The sequence below is a fragment of the Neoarius graeffei genome, chromosome 9 (assembly GCF_027579695.1).
Source record: "Neoarius graeffei isolate fNeoGra1 chromosome 9, fNeoGra1.pri, whole genome shotgun sequence".
In the NCBI taxonomy this organism is placed as follows: domain Eukaryota; kingdom Metazoa; phylum Chordata; class Actinopteri; order Siluriformes; family Ariidae; genus Neoarius; species Neoarius graeffei.
This window is the reverse complement of record NC_083577.1, coordinates 40,275,854-40,292,841: the sequence shown is the minus strand read 5'-3', so window position 1 is coordinate 40,292,841 and position 16,988 is coordinate 40,275,854. Positions and strand designations below refer to the sequence as shown.

Below are 16,988 nucleotides of genomic sequence, written 5' to 3'. Positions count from 1 at the left end.
TGAGAACAACAGGGCCAAGGTTCTGTGGGACTTCAGCTTCCAGACTGACAAACAGATCCTGGCTAACCAACCGGACATAGTGGTGGTGGACAAAGAGCAGAAGAGGGTGGTGGTGAAAGATGTGGCGATCCCAGCTGACGCCAACATCAGGAAGAAGGAACATGAGAAACTTGAGAAGTATCAAGGGTTGAAAGAGCAGCTGGAACGGATGTGGAAGGTCAAGGGTTGCGTGGTCCCCGTGCTAGTGGGGGCACTTGGGGCAGTAACCCCCAAACTGGGAGAGTGGCTCCAGCAAATCCCAGGAACAACATCTGAAGCCTCAGTCCAGAAGAGCGCAGTCCTAGGAACATCGAAGATACTGCGCAGAACCCTCAAACTCCCAGGCCTCTGGTAGAGGACCCAAGCTTGAGGATGACATGGATACCACCCCTCCGCCGGGGGTGAGAAGGATATATATATAAAATATATATATATATATATATATATATATATATATATATATATATATATATATATAAAATTTCCCCTTTTTACTAATTGATATGCTAATTTTCCCCACATGAGTGGCGAGGGGCCCCTTCCCCTTTTCTTGAAAAAAAAAAAACCTGATGAGTCTAGGTTTAACTTCCAGATTGGATGTCAGAACAAATGTAGTAAAGCAACTAGGATGTTTTTCTTGGGATCATCCCCTTGTTTGCATCTTTCCCTTTCCTGTTTGAAAGATGCATTTAACTATTAAGTGTATAGTGGTCAGAGTTTGGTTGGATACAGGGAAAGGTGTCAAATGTAAAAAAAAAAAACAGCATCGTGAAACAGCCGGGAAAGGGTTTATCCCTTGTAATTGTCAATATAACTAATGGGGTATTGGGTATAAATAATCTTCCCATAGATTAAAATCACTATATGGGCATGCTTTTACTACCTTAAACATGAATAGGCAGTCAAAACAATAGTTGACCTACTTTCCGAACTTAGGATTTTTCAGAAAATATGCAAAAACAGTACCATATACAAATGCTTAGTTTATATGGAAAGAGTTGGATAATCAAAGTTTTTATTGGCTTAAAAGTTTGATAAAAGGTGTCTGTTGATAGGGTTAAAGGCTCATTCCAGTCATCATGTGCCCACATGGCCAACTAATGGCCTGAAGTAGGACGTACCAAATGGTAATTTTGTCCCGAAGCCATATTTGGGGCCCTCCTGTACCCCCACCAAAGCTCTGAGTGCCCTGAAACTCTCTAAGTACACAGTAGAGTTCCCAAATATGATGATAAATCAGTTGAAACGCCATCAACATAAAAACTTTCCAAGATATAGACCCCCAAAATGTAAAAAAAAATTGTCATTAAAAAATCCACTTTTAAGGGGTTAATATCTATAAAGTTAGTAAACCTATGCTATTTTTAGGTGCAGAATCTGATAGACAGGGCCAGAATACATAGATATAGCAATTTACAGGTCTATATCCCCCTTAGAACAAAAAATATGGGCCTCCAAAAATGCTTGCAAATTAAGTGTGCAATTCCCGGACCCCAAAAGTGGGCGTGGCACCCAAACTTTGAAGGGCCCTAACTCAAAAAAACGTTCGAGCTAGGAAGCTAAAATTTTGGATTCTTTCATTTGACATCATAAGGCACTAAGAAAATAAAAATAAGGCAAATTGAAGAGGTGTCACTGGGGAGGTTTGGGGCATTTGTGTGAATTGACATGGAATGACCCATAGGTATTCACCCCCTTTCATATGAAACCCCTAAATAAGAGCTGGTCCAACCAATTCACTTCACAAGTGACATAATTAGTTGATTAAGATCCACCTGTGTGCAGTCAAAGTGTCACATGATCTGTCACATGATGTCTGTATAAATCACCCTGCTCTGGAAGGACCCTGACTCTGCAACACTACTAAGCAAGCAACATGAAAACCAAGGAGCACTCCAAACAGGTCAGAGACAAAGTTGTGAAGAAGTAGATCAGGGTTGGGTTATAAAGAATATCCCAAACTTTGAATATCCCAGGGAGCACCATTAAATCCATTATAGCAAAATGGAAAGAATATGACACCACTGATGTTTGTCCTTCACGTGCGAAGATGACCATGACTTCTATGAATCACTGGGGGGTGGGGTGAATGCGAAGATGGCTGATTAGGCCAATCTTGGCCTTGAAAAGTCTGTTGCAGTGGGGACATGGGATGTGCAGGTCTGAGCCAAGGGTGGAGGTGGAACTATCAGTCTTTTTCCTTTTCTGCCGACGTAGCTCTTTCTCCCTGGTGCACCTCTCCTCAAAGGCAGTCACGCCAGATATTATAAGGGAGCACCAGACAGGATGGTCCTCAGTGGACTTTTCCCAAGATATATAAGGAATGCTGCAAAGCTTGAGGGATGCCTTCAAAGTGTCTTTGTAGTGTAGCTTCGGTCTACCAAGACAGTGCTTGCCTGTGGACAGCTCGCCATAGAGAAGCCTTTTAGGGAGACGACAGTCGTCCATGCGGTAGATATGACCAGCCCATCGAAGCTGAGAGCGTATAAGGATGGCATAGATGCTCTCCATCTTAGCCTGCTGGAGCACTTCGGTGTCTGGGACTTTATCGCGCCACGTCACATGGAGTAGGGTCCTGAGACATTTCATATGAAAGGCGTTGAGCTGCTTGGCATGACGACTGTATACGGTCCAAGTCTCACAGGCATATAGCATAGATGGCAGAACTACTGCTCTGTAGACTTTGAGCTTGGTGTCAAGGCTCAGTCCTCTACGCCCCCATACCTTGTCCTTAAGCCTGCCAAAGGCAGTGCTAGCTCTCGTGATTCTGTAGGCCACTTCCTCATCAATATTAGCAGAGCATGAGAGAATGCTGCCAAGGTATACAAACTTGTCTACCGCTGTTAGACTCTGACCACTGACGGTGATGTGGGGGCTCTATATATGGAGCTGCAGGGGCTGGTTGATGGAGGACCTCAGTCTTTTTGGTTGAAATTGTGAGATTGAAGTCATCACAGGCTTTAGCTAACCGGTCCAAGCTACGCTGCATTTCTAACTCTGAACTAGCGTTTAGTGCACAATCATCAGCAAAGAGGAAGTCACGAGCTGTCTCTTCGTGAACTTTTGTCCTTGCTTGCAGCCTCCAAGGGTTGAAGAGTTTTCTGTACGTACGATAACGAAAACCGACACCGATGTCGCCATCGCGGTAGGCGTCTGACAGCATGGCTGAGAACACCATGCTGAATAGAGTGGGGACCAGCACGCAGCCCTGCTTAACTCCATTGGTGATGGGAAACGACTGGGAGAACTCCCTATTGTCCTGTACTCTCGTGTTCATGCCATCATGAAATTGCTGGACCATTGCAATGAACTTGCGAGGGCAACCAAACTTGGACATGATCTTCCACAACCTGTCATGGCAAACAGAATCAAACGCTTTGGTTAGGTCCACGAATGTGGTGTACAGACCAACGTTCTGCTCCTTGCACTTTTCTTGGAGTTGCCGAGCTGCAAAGATCATGTCGATGGTACTTCGTCCCATACGGAATCCACACTGGCTTTCAGGTAGCAGGCTGCGTTCCAGGTGTTTGATGAGGCGATTAAGCAGAATGTGGACCAGGATCTTTCCAGCGATGGACAGCAAGGAAATGCCCTGATGGTTATCACATACAAATCTGTTCCCTTTGCGCTTGTAAAGGTGGGCTATGGAAGCGTCTTTAAAGTCCTGTGGGAGCCTTTCTTGAGACCACATCAGATTGAACAGGCTTATGAGGGTCTCGATCAGTTTAGGTCCTCCAGAAGCATAAATTTCTGCTGGAATGGAGTCAGCACCAGGTGCCTTCCCACTGGACATGGACTTGATGGCTTTTGATACTTCCGCTTCAGTAGGAGGATCAGCGAGATTCTCGTTCACTGGGACTTGTGGCAATCTTGCTATGGCTTCTTCATTTATGGTGGATGGGCAGTTGAGGATGCTGTTGAAGTGCTCTGACCAGCGTTCAAGGATCTTCTCCCTCTCCGAGATGATTGTGTTCCCGTCGGCACTGAGGATAGAGGACGTTCCAGACGAAGTGGGACCGTACACGGTCTTTAGGGCGCTGTAGAAGTTTTTCATATCATTACTATCTGCATAGGCCTGAATGGCATTGGCCTTCATACAGAACCATTTGTCATGCATACGACGTAACTCGGATTGGGCAGCTCGCTTGGCCTCTCTGAGCACAGCTTTCTTAGAGGAAGAGGAGGGATCATTGAGAAGTGCTCTGTGGAGACGGCATTTTTCCTCCAGTATGGACATGATGTGACTATTATTGTCATCAAACCAATCCTGGTGTTTTTGGGTAGTAGGACCGACAACAACGGAGGCAGTAGCGTAAACAGTATCATGAAAACGCGCCCACTGGGTTTCCACATCAGCCTCTGCGTTTGTGTTGGGAGTTAATAAATTCTTATCAAGCTCCTCAGTCAGTTCATGCTTGATGAGATCATTCTTAAGTTTGGAGACATTCAACCGCTTGGGGACTCTGACACCTTGAGGCCTTCTTGGTGGAGTGATGCAAAGATTCATCTTGGAGATCAATAGATGATGGTCAGTCCAGCATTCAGCTCCGTACATGGTCTTGGTGACCCTAACATCTTGTCTGTCCCTCTGCCTGGTGATGACATAGTCCAAGAGATGCCAATGCTTGGAACGGGGGTGCATTCACGACATCTTGTTACAGGTCGGAAGACGGAAGGCTGAGTTGATGATGAGAAGATCAAAGGCAGCACAGGTCTCAAGTAGGAGGAGTCCATTGCTGTTACACTTGCCAACGCCATGCTTCCCCAGCACACCTTCCCATGCCTCATGGTCTCTGCCAACACGGGGGTTCAAACTGCCGAGAATGATGAGCTTATCTGATCTAGGTACAGCAGCAATGGCGTTCTTGAGATCCTCGTAGAATCCTTCCTTCACATCGTCAGGGTTTGTCATGGTAGGGGCATAGGCACTAATCAATGTGACAAATCTATTCATGGGAAGCAGCATGCAGGCAGTCATCAGGCAATCGTTTATCCCCTCAGGGGGAACTGCCAGCTTATTGGCCAAATTGGACTTAATAGCAAAGCCAATGCCTGCTTCACATCGATCGTTTGATCCGTGCCCGATCCAGAAGAATGTATAGCCGGCAGACTTCTCAGTCAGTTGTCCTTCCTCTGCTGGATGAGTCTCACTAAGTGCTACAATCTCCACATTGTAACAGGCTAGTTCGCAGGCAATGAGGGCTGTCCTTCTCTCAGGTCGATTAGAGCCGGCACGGTCCAAGAGGGTACGCACATTCCATGCGCCAAGAGTGACCGAGGTCACTTTAGGTAATTTAGACTTATTTGTTCTCTTCTTGCCGCTGATATGAGACACCCGCTAGCTGCGGCATGCTGGCCAGGAGAGAGTGAGACAGGCAATGTTTAGGACACCTTTTCTAGTCCCTTCCCCAGGCTATGGGGGGAAGCAGTGCTGTCCTGAAGAGGGCTGCTTCGTCGACCAGGGGGCTGCCGAATTCCAGCGCTGTCTCATTCACTGCAAAACGACCATATGGCCTGGTCCACCTACGTGTAGAGTTGTGACTATGACTGCCAGTGAGTCCACACCTGTCGCTTCGCCATGAATCCATCGCCACAGGACTTGAGAAGAGTAGATGGGGATGAAGGGGTAATGTGATAAGGGATGAAGTCATGACATGCGCGTGACTTTGATTAAAGTGAGGGAGAGTTGCACAGCATCAGCCTCACTCTCTCGTCCTGAAGTATCTGGACCCAGCAGCAAGACGTAGTTGAGACGGCCAGAGATAAGACAGGATGCAGTGGATGGCCAACAGAATGCATTTGTCCATCTGTGCCCTGAGCGCTCCACAGGCGCTTGGTGCATGTTGGCCGTTGGCTCACGAGGAGCTCATCCGCCCTTTGACAGGTCTTGCTTTTTGTCCTGCAGGGTGACATGCCACCCTCCTCACCAGCACTAGGCTGGTGGGGGAGCTGGTTTAGATGCCGACCACTTGTCCACTGCGGCAGGTTGTACTGTGTTACAATGATAGCAGTAGCAAGAGAACTATCCCCTGACCTGACAACAAATGACACCACTACAAACCTGAAAAGAGAAGGCCACCCACCAAAACTCACAGACCGGGCAAGGAGGGCATTAATCAGAGATGCAACAAAAGCACCAAAGATAACACTGAAGGAGCTGCAAAGATCCACAGTGGAGATGGGAGTATCTGTCTATAGGACCACTTTAAGCCGTAGACTCCACAGAGTGGGGCTTTATGGAAGAGTGGGCAGAAAAAAAACACATTTGGAATTTTCCCAACAGCATGTGGCAGACTCCTCAAACACATGGAAGAAGATTCTCTGGTCAAATGAGACTAAAACTGACCTTTTTGGCCATCATGGGAAATGCCATGTGTGGCGCAAACCCAACACCCTGAGGCAAGGCAAGGCAAGTTTATTTATATAGCACATTTCATACACAATGGCAGTTCAATGTGCTTTACAGAAGTAAAAACAAAAACAGTAAACAATAGAGAAATAAAATTACATAAAATAATTTTATCTTTATTCTAAAATAATTAATTAAAAGAATTAAAAGAATTAAAAGAAAATAATAAGAATTAAACAATAGTAGAAATAAAATATTAAAATGCCAAAAAGAAAAAGGAGAAAAAGAAAGAGAAAGAGAAAAAAAAACCTAGCAGAATAAAATAGAATAAAGTTAAAATAAATTTAAAACATGCAGAGAAAAAGATTATAAAAAATGTAAAAATATTAATTATTTAACAGAAAGCATCTGAAAACAGCTTGGTCTTTAACCTAGATTTGAAGCTGCCAACAGCAGGAGCATTTTTAATGTCCTCTGGCAGTTGGTTCCATAGCTGTACTGCATAGTAGCTAAAAGCTGCTTCACCACACTTTGTTTTAACAACTGGTTTTAATAGTAAATTTTTCTGCTGCGATCTGAGAACACCATTCCTACAGTGAAGCATGGTGGTGGCAGCATTATGTTGTGGGGATATTTTTCATCTGCAGAGACAGGAAAGCTTGTCAGGATGGAAGGAAAGATGGATGGCACTAAATATAGGGCAATTCTGGAGGAAAACCTGTTTGAGCCAGCCAGAGGTTTGAGACTGGGACGAAGGGTCATGTTCCAGCAGGACAATGACCCAAAACATACTGCTAAAGCTACACTGGAGTGGTTTAAAGGATATGGGACATGAAACATAAAAGCACGCTATATCAGTTTCTTTCCATTAAAAATATGAATTAATTGCATCAACAAATACAAAATCATCTATTAAATTCAGCAAAATCATTATATTCGTGATGATTATATGGCATTTCTGCTCGACTTCCGATATGCATTTTTTGCAACCGGAAGAGCCGCTGTCACGTGATCATACGTAACAAAAACTTTCGGGCACAGCACAAGCGGGTAGATTGGAGAAGTGGATGACAAGAAAATTGTTTTTAATAGTCTTTAAAGTACATTGGACATCATACATTGGACATCATGGTGTATTGTGCTGCTTATGGTTGCAATAATTCCAATGGGAAATGCCCTGGAGTAAGTTTTTTTTGCATTCCCCAAGGACCCGAAGCTGAGGAAAGTGTGGGCTCACCTGCGCATGCGCAGTAGGCTTCGCGCATGCACAGTAGGCTTGGTAGGACAAATCCAAGAGGTAGGATAACTTTACAGAACACCTGTTGAAAAAACTTTGCACCTACTGTTTCCCACAAACTGTGTTCGGACCATTTCACTGAGGATTCTTTCAACATTAATACTCAGGTACTGAGCGATATTAATTCATGAAACAGGAAACAGGAAGTATAAGGATGAGAAAAAAAACAGTTTAAATCGGGAAGCTGCGCACATTTGCGCCAGGCTGTACAAATGTGCGCAGCTTCCCGATTTAAACTGTTTTTTTCTCATCCTTATACTTCATGTTTCATGAATTAATATCGCTATTTTTTTTAAAAAATCGGATCTGCGCGATTCAGCCGTGAAAAAGGCGGCATCCACCGAAAGGCGCGCTGTTTGCATCCCTGCGTGATGGAGGCCAGGGGACAGGGCAGGAATATTTTTGTTGATATGAGTGATCCGGTGCGATTTCGCGACCCCCCTATTAAAGACCTCTGCGCTAAGCGACTGAAAGCCGAGGTAAGGATTAGTATTATAATTTTGGGTGTATCAATTATTGATTATCATAATTCTGACTCGTTTCGCCATTTTGAATGTTTTCATCTCAGACTCTGGAAGCATTGTATCTCAATCAATCTCGAAAAATATCAGCAAAAAAAATAACTAGCTTGCAACGGACTTTAGCTAGATCTATGATGAACTTTCAATGTATGATACAAAAATAATACTTCTTTCAACAGATCATTAGCCTTTGAGCAGAATTGTTTTTAACTTACCAGGAAGTGTTATCGAGCCGACCACTTTCAGTTTCATGAGGGCTGAATGAACTCTCACTCTCAGAATCATCTGACCCGTCAGAGTAAAGACAAGATCTATGTTCATGTGAATTTCCAGCTATCAGTTCGAATTGATAGGGTCTAACTTCACATCTCTGTGAAACATCGGGAATATCACTGTCGATGGTGTCCATTTCAGTAACCTGTTTACATTAGATTCCCAAGCGCTGGCTCCTTGGAAAGTTTTTGTTACTGTACGTCACGGGTCACGTGACCACCTAGCTCATTAACGAATCCTTGTTTTACGCTGATGTATAAAAAAACTTGAATAATGTGATGATTTTCACATTTTTGACGCCCTGCAGTGATTTAGATGGCATTTCTTATGTCCTTTATACATAATTATACCCAGAAAAAAATCCATGTCCCATATCCTTTAAAGGGAAACATTTAAATGTCTTGGAATGGCCTAATCAATCAGATTTGAAAACTTGTACACCAACGCAACCCATCTAACCTAAAGGAGTTGGAACAGTTTTACCTTGAGGAATGGGCACAAATCTCAGTGGCTAGATGTGCTAAGCTAATAGAGACATACCCCAAGAGACTGGCAGCTGAAATTGCAGCAAAAGGTGTCTCTACAAAGTACTGACTTTTTTTTTTGGGGGGGGGATACCTATGCACACTCCAGATTTCTGTTTTTTTCATCTTAATTATTGTTTGTGTCACAATAAAACAACAACTTTCACCTTTAAAATGGTAGGCATAGTGTGTAAATGAAATGGTGCTAACCCTCCAAAAATCAATTTTAATTCCAGCTTGTAATGCAACAAAAGAGGCGAGGTGGCCAAGTGGTTAGAGCACTTGACCGCCAAACGAACGGTCCCCGGTTTGAGCCTCGCCTCGGACGGTGATCTGGGGCTTGCCTCCTGTCCACCCAGCAGTGAATGGGGACCTGGTGAAAACACTGGGGAAGTTAAAGGCGGCGAGGAAAGGAATTGGCCACCCTACCTCACCATGCCGACGGCCTAGACAGAGTGTGCTCTCTAACAGGCACTCCCCAACGTACGTACAAAAACGTATATGGGACTCTGGCTTTTGAATGCGACAAAACAGGACAAACACAAAGGGGGATGAATATTTTTGCAAGACACTGTGTCTTAATATTAAACATACAGTAGATCAAGTTGCCCCCAAAGTTCTGGGACACGGTGTATGTGTTTTTATATGTGGATGGCACAGTGGTGTAGTGGTTAGCACTGTCGCCTCACAGCAAGAAGGTCCTGGGTTCGAGCCCAGCAGCCGGCGAGGGCCTTTATGTGTGGAGTTTGCATGTTCTCCCCATGTCTGTGTGGGTTTCCTCCGGGTGCTCCGGTTTCCCCCAAAGACATGCAGGTTAGAATAATTGGTCGCTGTAAAGTGAGTGTGAATGGTTGTTTTGTCTCTATGTGTCAGCCCTGCGATGACCTGGTGACTTGTACAAGGTGTACCCCGCCTCTCACCCATGGTCAGCTGGGATAGGCTCCAGCTTGCCTGTGACCCTGTAGAACAGGATAAGTGACTACAGATCATGCATGGATGTTTACTTAGTTGAACAGTTCTTGACATAATATGGATTACTACAGTTGGGGAGTTGACTGTGAGTTGGCCTTGTGGTTAGTGTGTCTGCCTTTCGACCAGGAGATTATGAGTTCTACTCGTGGTCGGGTCATACCAAAGACCATCATAAAAATGGTACCTGCCATCTGGCAAGGCATGCTGTGATACAGATGTGAGTAGGGAAGTCAAACTTGTTTTTGTTTCCCGCCTAATTCCATAAATGTTACATTTGTTATTTCATAGATATAGATTTGATGGTCAAAATACAGAAAAATGTATGAATGAGTAGGTGTGTCCAAATGCTCTCTCTCTCTCTCTCTCTCTCTCTCTTTCACACACACACACACACACACCAGTACTCATACCTAAATAGAGCTGTATTATTATGTAGCTTAAACACATCCTGTTTTGTCCACTGATTTAATCTTGCAGTAAGACTTCCGGATTATCTGTGTAACCTACTGTACACAGACGTGTTTTTGCAATAAGCCCACTGGACACCTTTTATTTTACTAAATTTACATCAATAGGCCTATCATTCCTACACACACACAAAAATAAATAAATAAATAAATAAATAACCCATCACAGGAGAAAAAGCTATGATAACTAATGATTAATCTCCTATTGTATTATACAGTACTTGTATTATAATCAGTAAAGTTGCTTTATCGAGTGCTTGTTAATAATAATAATAATAAACAGCATACAGTTTTATATATATATATATATATATATATATATATATATATATATATATATATATATGAATATATGACACACACACACGTGTGTGTGTGTGTGTGTATCTTATTTCGTGTACAGGAGATTACTTACCTGCTTTATCTCCAGTTGTCTTCCCAGCTAGGTCTAATGTGTGCAGCTGGAGAAGAGGAGTGTTATGTGTACGCTGTATATGCATATCAGCAGTATTTATTGTAAACTTTAGCTTTCGTTTTCCCCCATGAAGGAAAGTTAAAACTGGTATCGGCATGGCATTCAGTTTCGTTTTCTATGAAAATGGTGAAGGCGGGACTTATTATGCAGGATGGAGATACAGTATCAGTCGCGCCCTGGTTTTGTCCTCACCAGCTTTGGAAAGTCATATCCCTATTCGGCATTAGCAGTGCGCATGCGCGGCGCTCCAAGAACACAGTGGGGAAAATGTGTTGAACACGTCAGCATTTTCCTCAGTAAATATATTTGTGATGGGGCTGACATGAAATTTTCACCAGACGTCGGTAACAACCCAAGTAATTCACACAGACAAAGAAATCAAAACATATATGTCTATAAATTTAAATGTAATAAAGTGGAATGACACAGGGAATAAGTATTGAACACATGAAGAAAAGGAGGTGCAAAAAGGCATTGAAAGCCAAGAAACCAGCTGAAATCTGTCAGTATTTATTTAGAAAGCAATCCTGCCCCCTATCAGTGCAAATTAATATCAGCTGGTTTAGGCCTAATTGATGGCCTATAAAAAGGTTTCTCTATACCAAGATGTCACACAGCTCAATAAGATAGCGCCATGGTGGTCTGATGATTGCAAAAAAAAAAAAAAAAAAAAAAAAAAAAAACCACCCCAGTCATAAAAGAAAGAAACAGGACCTTTAGGATTTTGAAAAGAACACATAATTTTCTGACTCTTACTGAATACAAGAAAGTTCAGGCTATGGTTAGGAAAACTATTAAAACGGCAAAGAAAGAATACTGGAGTTAGTTCTGCAACTCCATAGGTAGAACTACCCCAGTGGAGAAAGTTTGGGGGATGATTAAGAAAATGAAAGGTAGTGGGAAGGAGTATGGGTACCCAGTGCTGGTTGATGGACAAAATGTAATTACGAATAATAAAGACAAAGCAGAGATCATTGCAAGAACATTAGTTAAAGTGCATAGCACAGATAACCTAAGTCAAGATGAGAAAAGAGGTAGGGAAGAAACCATTAGGAATTATCATTTTGAAGTGGGTAATAGGGATGAAGAGGAGGCCCTAAATTTAGAGTTCTCAAGGTCTGAGCTCAGTATAATGCCCTGAGGAAACTAGGCAAAACATCCCCAGGGAAGGATGGAGTCAACTACACTATGTTAAAAAGTCTAATTGATGAAGGAAAGGATGTATTGTTATGTCTGTACAATAGAATATGGGAAATAGGGGTAATCCCAAATGAATGGAAGAGGGCAGTGATTATATTCCTATTAAGAAACCTGGGAAAGACCCTAAGCAGCCAAGTAATTACAGACCCATTGCACTGACCTCACACATGGGGAAGACAATAGAAAGAATGATAAATGACAACCTAACATACTGGATTGAAACTAAAGAAAAGTTGGAGAATTATCAAAGTGGTTTAAGGAAAGGAAGATGGACTATGGACCCAATCATACAATTGGAGGATGATATAAGGAAAGCACAAGTAAACAGGGAATCAGTTAGACATAGAAAAAGCATACGACATGTTGTGGAAGGAGGGTCTCTTAATAAAACTAAATCCGATGGGAATTGGAGGGCGAATGTTCAAGTGGATCAAAGAATTTCTGTCAGAAAGATCCATATCAGTAAAAATAAATGGCACATTGAGCAAGAATTACAAGGTAGAGAATGGCACTCCACAAGGGAGTATAATTAGCCCTTTGCTCTTTTCCATCATGATTAATGGAATGTTTAAGGACATACAAAAGGGCAGTGGTGTAGCACTGTTTGCAGATTATGGAGCAATATGGAAAAGGGGGAGAAACATAGGCTTCTTAGTGAACAGGATGCAACAAGCACTAAATAGAGTGCAGGAAAGGGCCCTCCAGTGGGGATTTAGAATATCTGAAGATGAAACAAAATCAATGATATTCACTAAAAAGAGGACAGGACTGAATTTAAAACTGAGACTGGCAGGTAAAAAATTGGAAAGGGTTGAATCCTTTAAGTACCTGGGGCTTTGGCTTAATGGGAGATTAACATGGAAAATACATATTAAAAAGATGGTTGACAAGTGTAAAAAGGTACTAAATGTTATGAGGTGTTTGTGTGGAGTGGATTGGGGAGCAAGTAGAACAGCTCTTAAAGCAATTTATACAGGGCTGATCAGATCAGTGTTTGACTATGGCTGTATGGTATATGGATCAGCTGCTAAAACCTTACTAATACAGCTGGAGGTAGTACACAACCAAGCCCTCAGACTATGTTGTGGTGCAAAGAAAACAACACCAGTGGCAGCCACACAAGTTGAGATGGGAGAGATGTCCTCCACCTTAGGAGAGAACAGCTTGCAGTTGTATACTGGTCAAACCTAAAGGGTCATAATGACAACCACATAACACAGTCAGTCTTGCTACAGTGTCAAGAGAGGGAGAGTGAGGGAATTAAAAGCTTTGGATGGACAATACCATATAGAGTGAGAGAAATGGAGTTGGATGCAGTCAGGATATCCCCCACTGTTGTGTTCCCAGTAATCCCTCCATGGTTTATTATAGACCTCAACATTGATCTAGGACTGTTGGAGGAAAAACAGGGGGACCCTGACCTAGACAACATCAAAGTATTTATTTACTTAAGAGAAAAATATAAAGACACTCTTATGATGTACACAGATGCATCAAGATCTGATGAAAAGGTGGGAGTGGCATATGCCATTCCAGAACAAAAAATTGCTGTGGCAAAAAGAATAACTAACAATTTGGCAGTATATACAGGAGAACTAGTAGCAATATGGTTGGCATTACACTGGGTGGAAGATCACAAACCAAGCAAGGTAGTGATTGCATCTGACTCAAGCTCAGCACTAACAAGCCTAAAAAATGGACAGTCTGAGTCAAGGTAAGACATTGTATATGAAATCATGCAAATGGGAAATAATCTGGTCAGATCTGGAATCAATTTGTCATTTACATGGGCGCCAGCTCAGAGAGGTGTAAGAGGAAATGAGATAGCAGACAAGTTTGCTAAGCAAGCAACAAAGAAATCCACTATAGACATTCATATTACACACAGCAAGGAAGAAATCAAAAGCATAGTTAAAACTAAAGTCACTGACAAATGGCAACACCTTTGGAACACTGGGCATACTGGGTGTCATTATTATAATATCCAAAACAAAGTTGAAAGAGGTAGGAATACAGGTAGAAGCAAGCAAGAAGAGGATGTATTTTCAAGGATGTGCTTTGGTCATATAGCACTAAACAGATGGGACCTGTGAGTGTAGTGATAGCCAGGAGACCATAGAACATGTACTTATACAGTGTCCTAAATACCACCTAGAGAGACAAAGATTAATTGACCAATTAAAGAAAAAACAAATCCAGCTCAGTCTACAGAGAATACTACAGTTAAACACAGGAGGAGTCTGTTTCAACCACTTATGTAGTTTCCTGAAAAACACAGGACTGATGAATAGAATTTAGGGTTGTTGTTTTTTTTTTCTTTATTTTGTTGTAAACTCCTGATTCACACTCCAGTCCAGATGGTGGCGGTAATGCTCCATATAAGCTGGCTGCCAACCGCCATTAAACAAGAAGTATCTCATACCAGGTAAAAGCAAAGAGCTCTCTCAAGACCTTCGCAACCTTATTGTTGCACAACAGACTGATGGCATTGGTTACAGATGTATTCCTAAACTTCTGAATGTTCCAGTGAGCGCCATTGGGGCCATTATCCGAAAGTGGAAAGAACATCATTTCACCATAAACTGACCACGACCAGGTGCTCCTTGCAAAATTTCTGACAGAGGAGTCAAAAGAATAATCAGAAGAGTTGTCCAAGAGCCAAGGACCACTCTTGGAGAGCTTCAGAAAGACCTGGAATTAGCAGGTACAGTTGTTTCAAAGAACACAATAAGTAATGCACTCAACCAGGTCATCACAGGGCCGACACATAGACACAGACAACCATTCACACCTACAGTCAATTTAGAGTCACCAGTTAACCAAACCTGCATGTCTGGGGGAAACCGGAGCAAACCCACACAGACAACATGCAAACTCAGCACAGAAAGGCCCTCACCGGCCACAGGGCTCGAACCCGGACCTTCTTGCTGTGAGGCGACAGCGCTAACCACTACACCACCGCGCCGCCCACCCCAGCTAACTTTTGAAAAAAAAAATACTTCAACTCTTCCAAAAGTATTTGGGAAAATGTGTTGTGGTCTGATGAAACCAAGTTTGAACTTTTTGGCCACAATTTCAAAAGGTATGTCTGGTGCAAAAACAACACCGCGCATCACCAAAAGAACACCATACCCACAGTGAAGCATGGTGGTGGCAGTATCATGTTTTGGGTTTGTTTTTCTTCAGCTGGAACAGGGACTTTAGTCAAGATGGAGGGAATTATGAACAGTTCTAAATACCAGTCAATTTTAGCCCAAGACCTTCAGGTGTCTGCTAGAAATCTGAAGATGAAGAGGAATTTCATCTTTCAGCATGACAATGACCCCAAAAAAGTTTTGGAATGGCCCAGCCAGAGCCCAGACTTAAATCCAATTGAAAATCTGTGGGGTGACCTGAAGAGGGCTGTGCACAAGAGATGCCCTCGCAATCTGATAGATTTGGAGTGCTTTTGCAAGGAAGCGTGGGCAAATATTGCCAAGTCTAGATGTGTCAGGCTGATAGACTCCGACCCAAAAAGACTGAATGCTGTAATTCAGTCAAAAGGTGCTTCAACAAAGTATTAGTTTAAGGGTGTGCACACTTATGCAACCAGCTTATTGTACTTTTTTTTTTTGTTAATGTTTTTCCCCCAAATAGATTTGTTTGTTTTTCAATTGAATTGTACAGGTTATAGGTCACATTAAAGGTGGGAAAAGTTTTGAAATTATTTATTGTGGTCTCATTTTTTTACATCAGAAAAACCGATCATTTTTACGGGGTGTGTACACTTTTTATATCCACTGTACATTAAGAAGAAGAAGAAACCTTTGTCACATGCACACTTCAAGCACAGTGAGATTCATCCTCTGTATTTAACCCATCTGAAGCAGTGAACACACACCCAGAGCAGTGGGCAGCCACACTACAGCGCCTGGGGAGCAGTCAGGGGTTAGGTACCTTGCTCAAGGGCACCTCAGCCCAAGGCCACCCCATGTTATAATAGCAATACAAAGGGCAACGAAACCTTTAAATTATAAACACTTTGTTAGCTGTGATAAAAACATGTTTGGCATGCTTGGAAATAGTTGTTCTAATGCTGTAATCCCGTTCGACAAAAATCTAGAAGTTTGTGTAACTGAGGAGGATGGTGAAGTGTACATGAATGCCATTGCCTCAGAACAAGAAGAGGAAGAAGAGTTTTTGGTTGTTATAGTGAACACTACCCTGACCATCTTTAAGGTAAAAATACAACCCCGATTCCAAAAAAGTTGGGACAAAGTACAAATTGTAAATAAAAACGGAATGCAATGATGTGGAAGTTTCAAAATTCCATATTTTATTCAGAATAGAACATAGATGACATATCAAATGTTTAAACTGAGAAAATGTATCATTTAAAGAGAAAAATTAGGTGATTTTAAATTTCATGACAACAATACATCTCAAAAAAGTTGGGACAAGGCCATGTTTACCACTGTGAGACATCCTCTTTTCTCTTTACAACAGTCTGTAAACGTCTGGGGACTGAGGAGACAAGTTGCTCAAGTTTAGGGATAGGAATGTTAACCCATTCTTGTCTAAAGTAGGATTCGAGTTGCTCAACTGTCTTAGGTCTTTTTTGTCGTATCTTCCGTTTTATGATGCGCCAAATGTTTTCTATGGGTGAAAGATCTGGACTGCAGGCTGGCCAGTTCAGTACCTGGACCCTTCCTCTACGCAGCCATGATGCTGTAATTTATGCAGTATGTGGTTTGGCATTGTCATGTTGGAAAATGCAAGGTCTCCCCTGAAAGAGACGTCGTCTGGATGGGAGCATATGTTGCTCTAGAACCTGGATATTCCTTTCAGCATTGATGGTGTCTTTCCAGATGTGTAAGCTGCCCATGCCACAC

General features: G+C 42.5%; 1 protein-coding gene across 2 annotated transcripts in view; it reads right to left on the bottom strand.

The window, feature by feature from the left end:
* The window catches only part of mxe (myxovirus (influenza virus) resistance E), a 45,347-nt gene extending 34,376 nt beyond the window's left edge, over positions 1-10,971 (bottom strand). For both annotated transcript variants that reach the window (XM_060929478.1, XM_060929479.1), the window contains exon 1: positions 10,858-10,971. The gene's annotated coding sequence lies outside the window, so the exon portion shown is untranslated. The remainder of the gene's footprint in view (positions 1-10,857) is intronic.
* Positions 10,972-16,988: the final 6,017 nt, after the last annotated feature.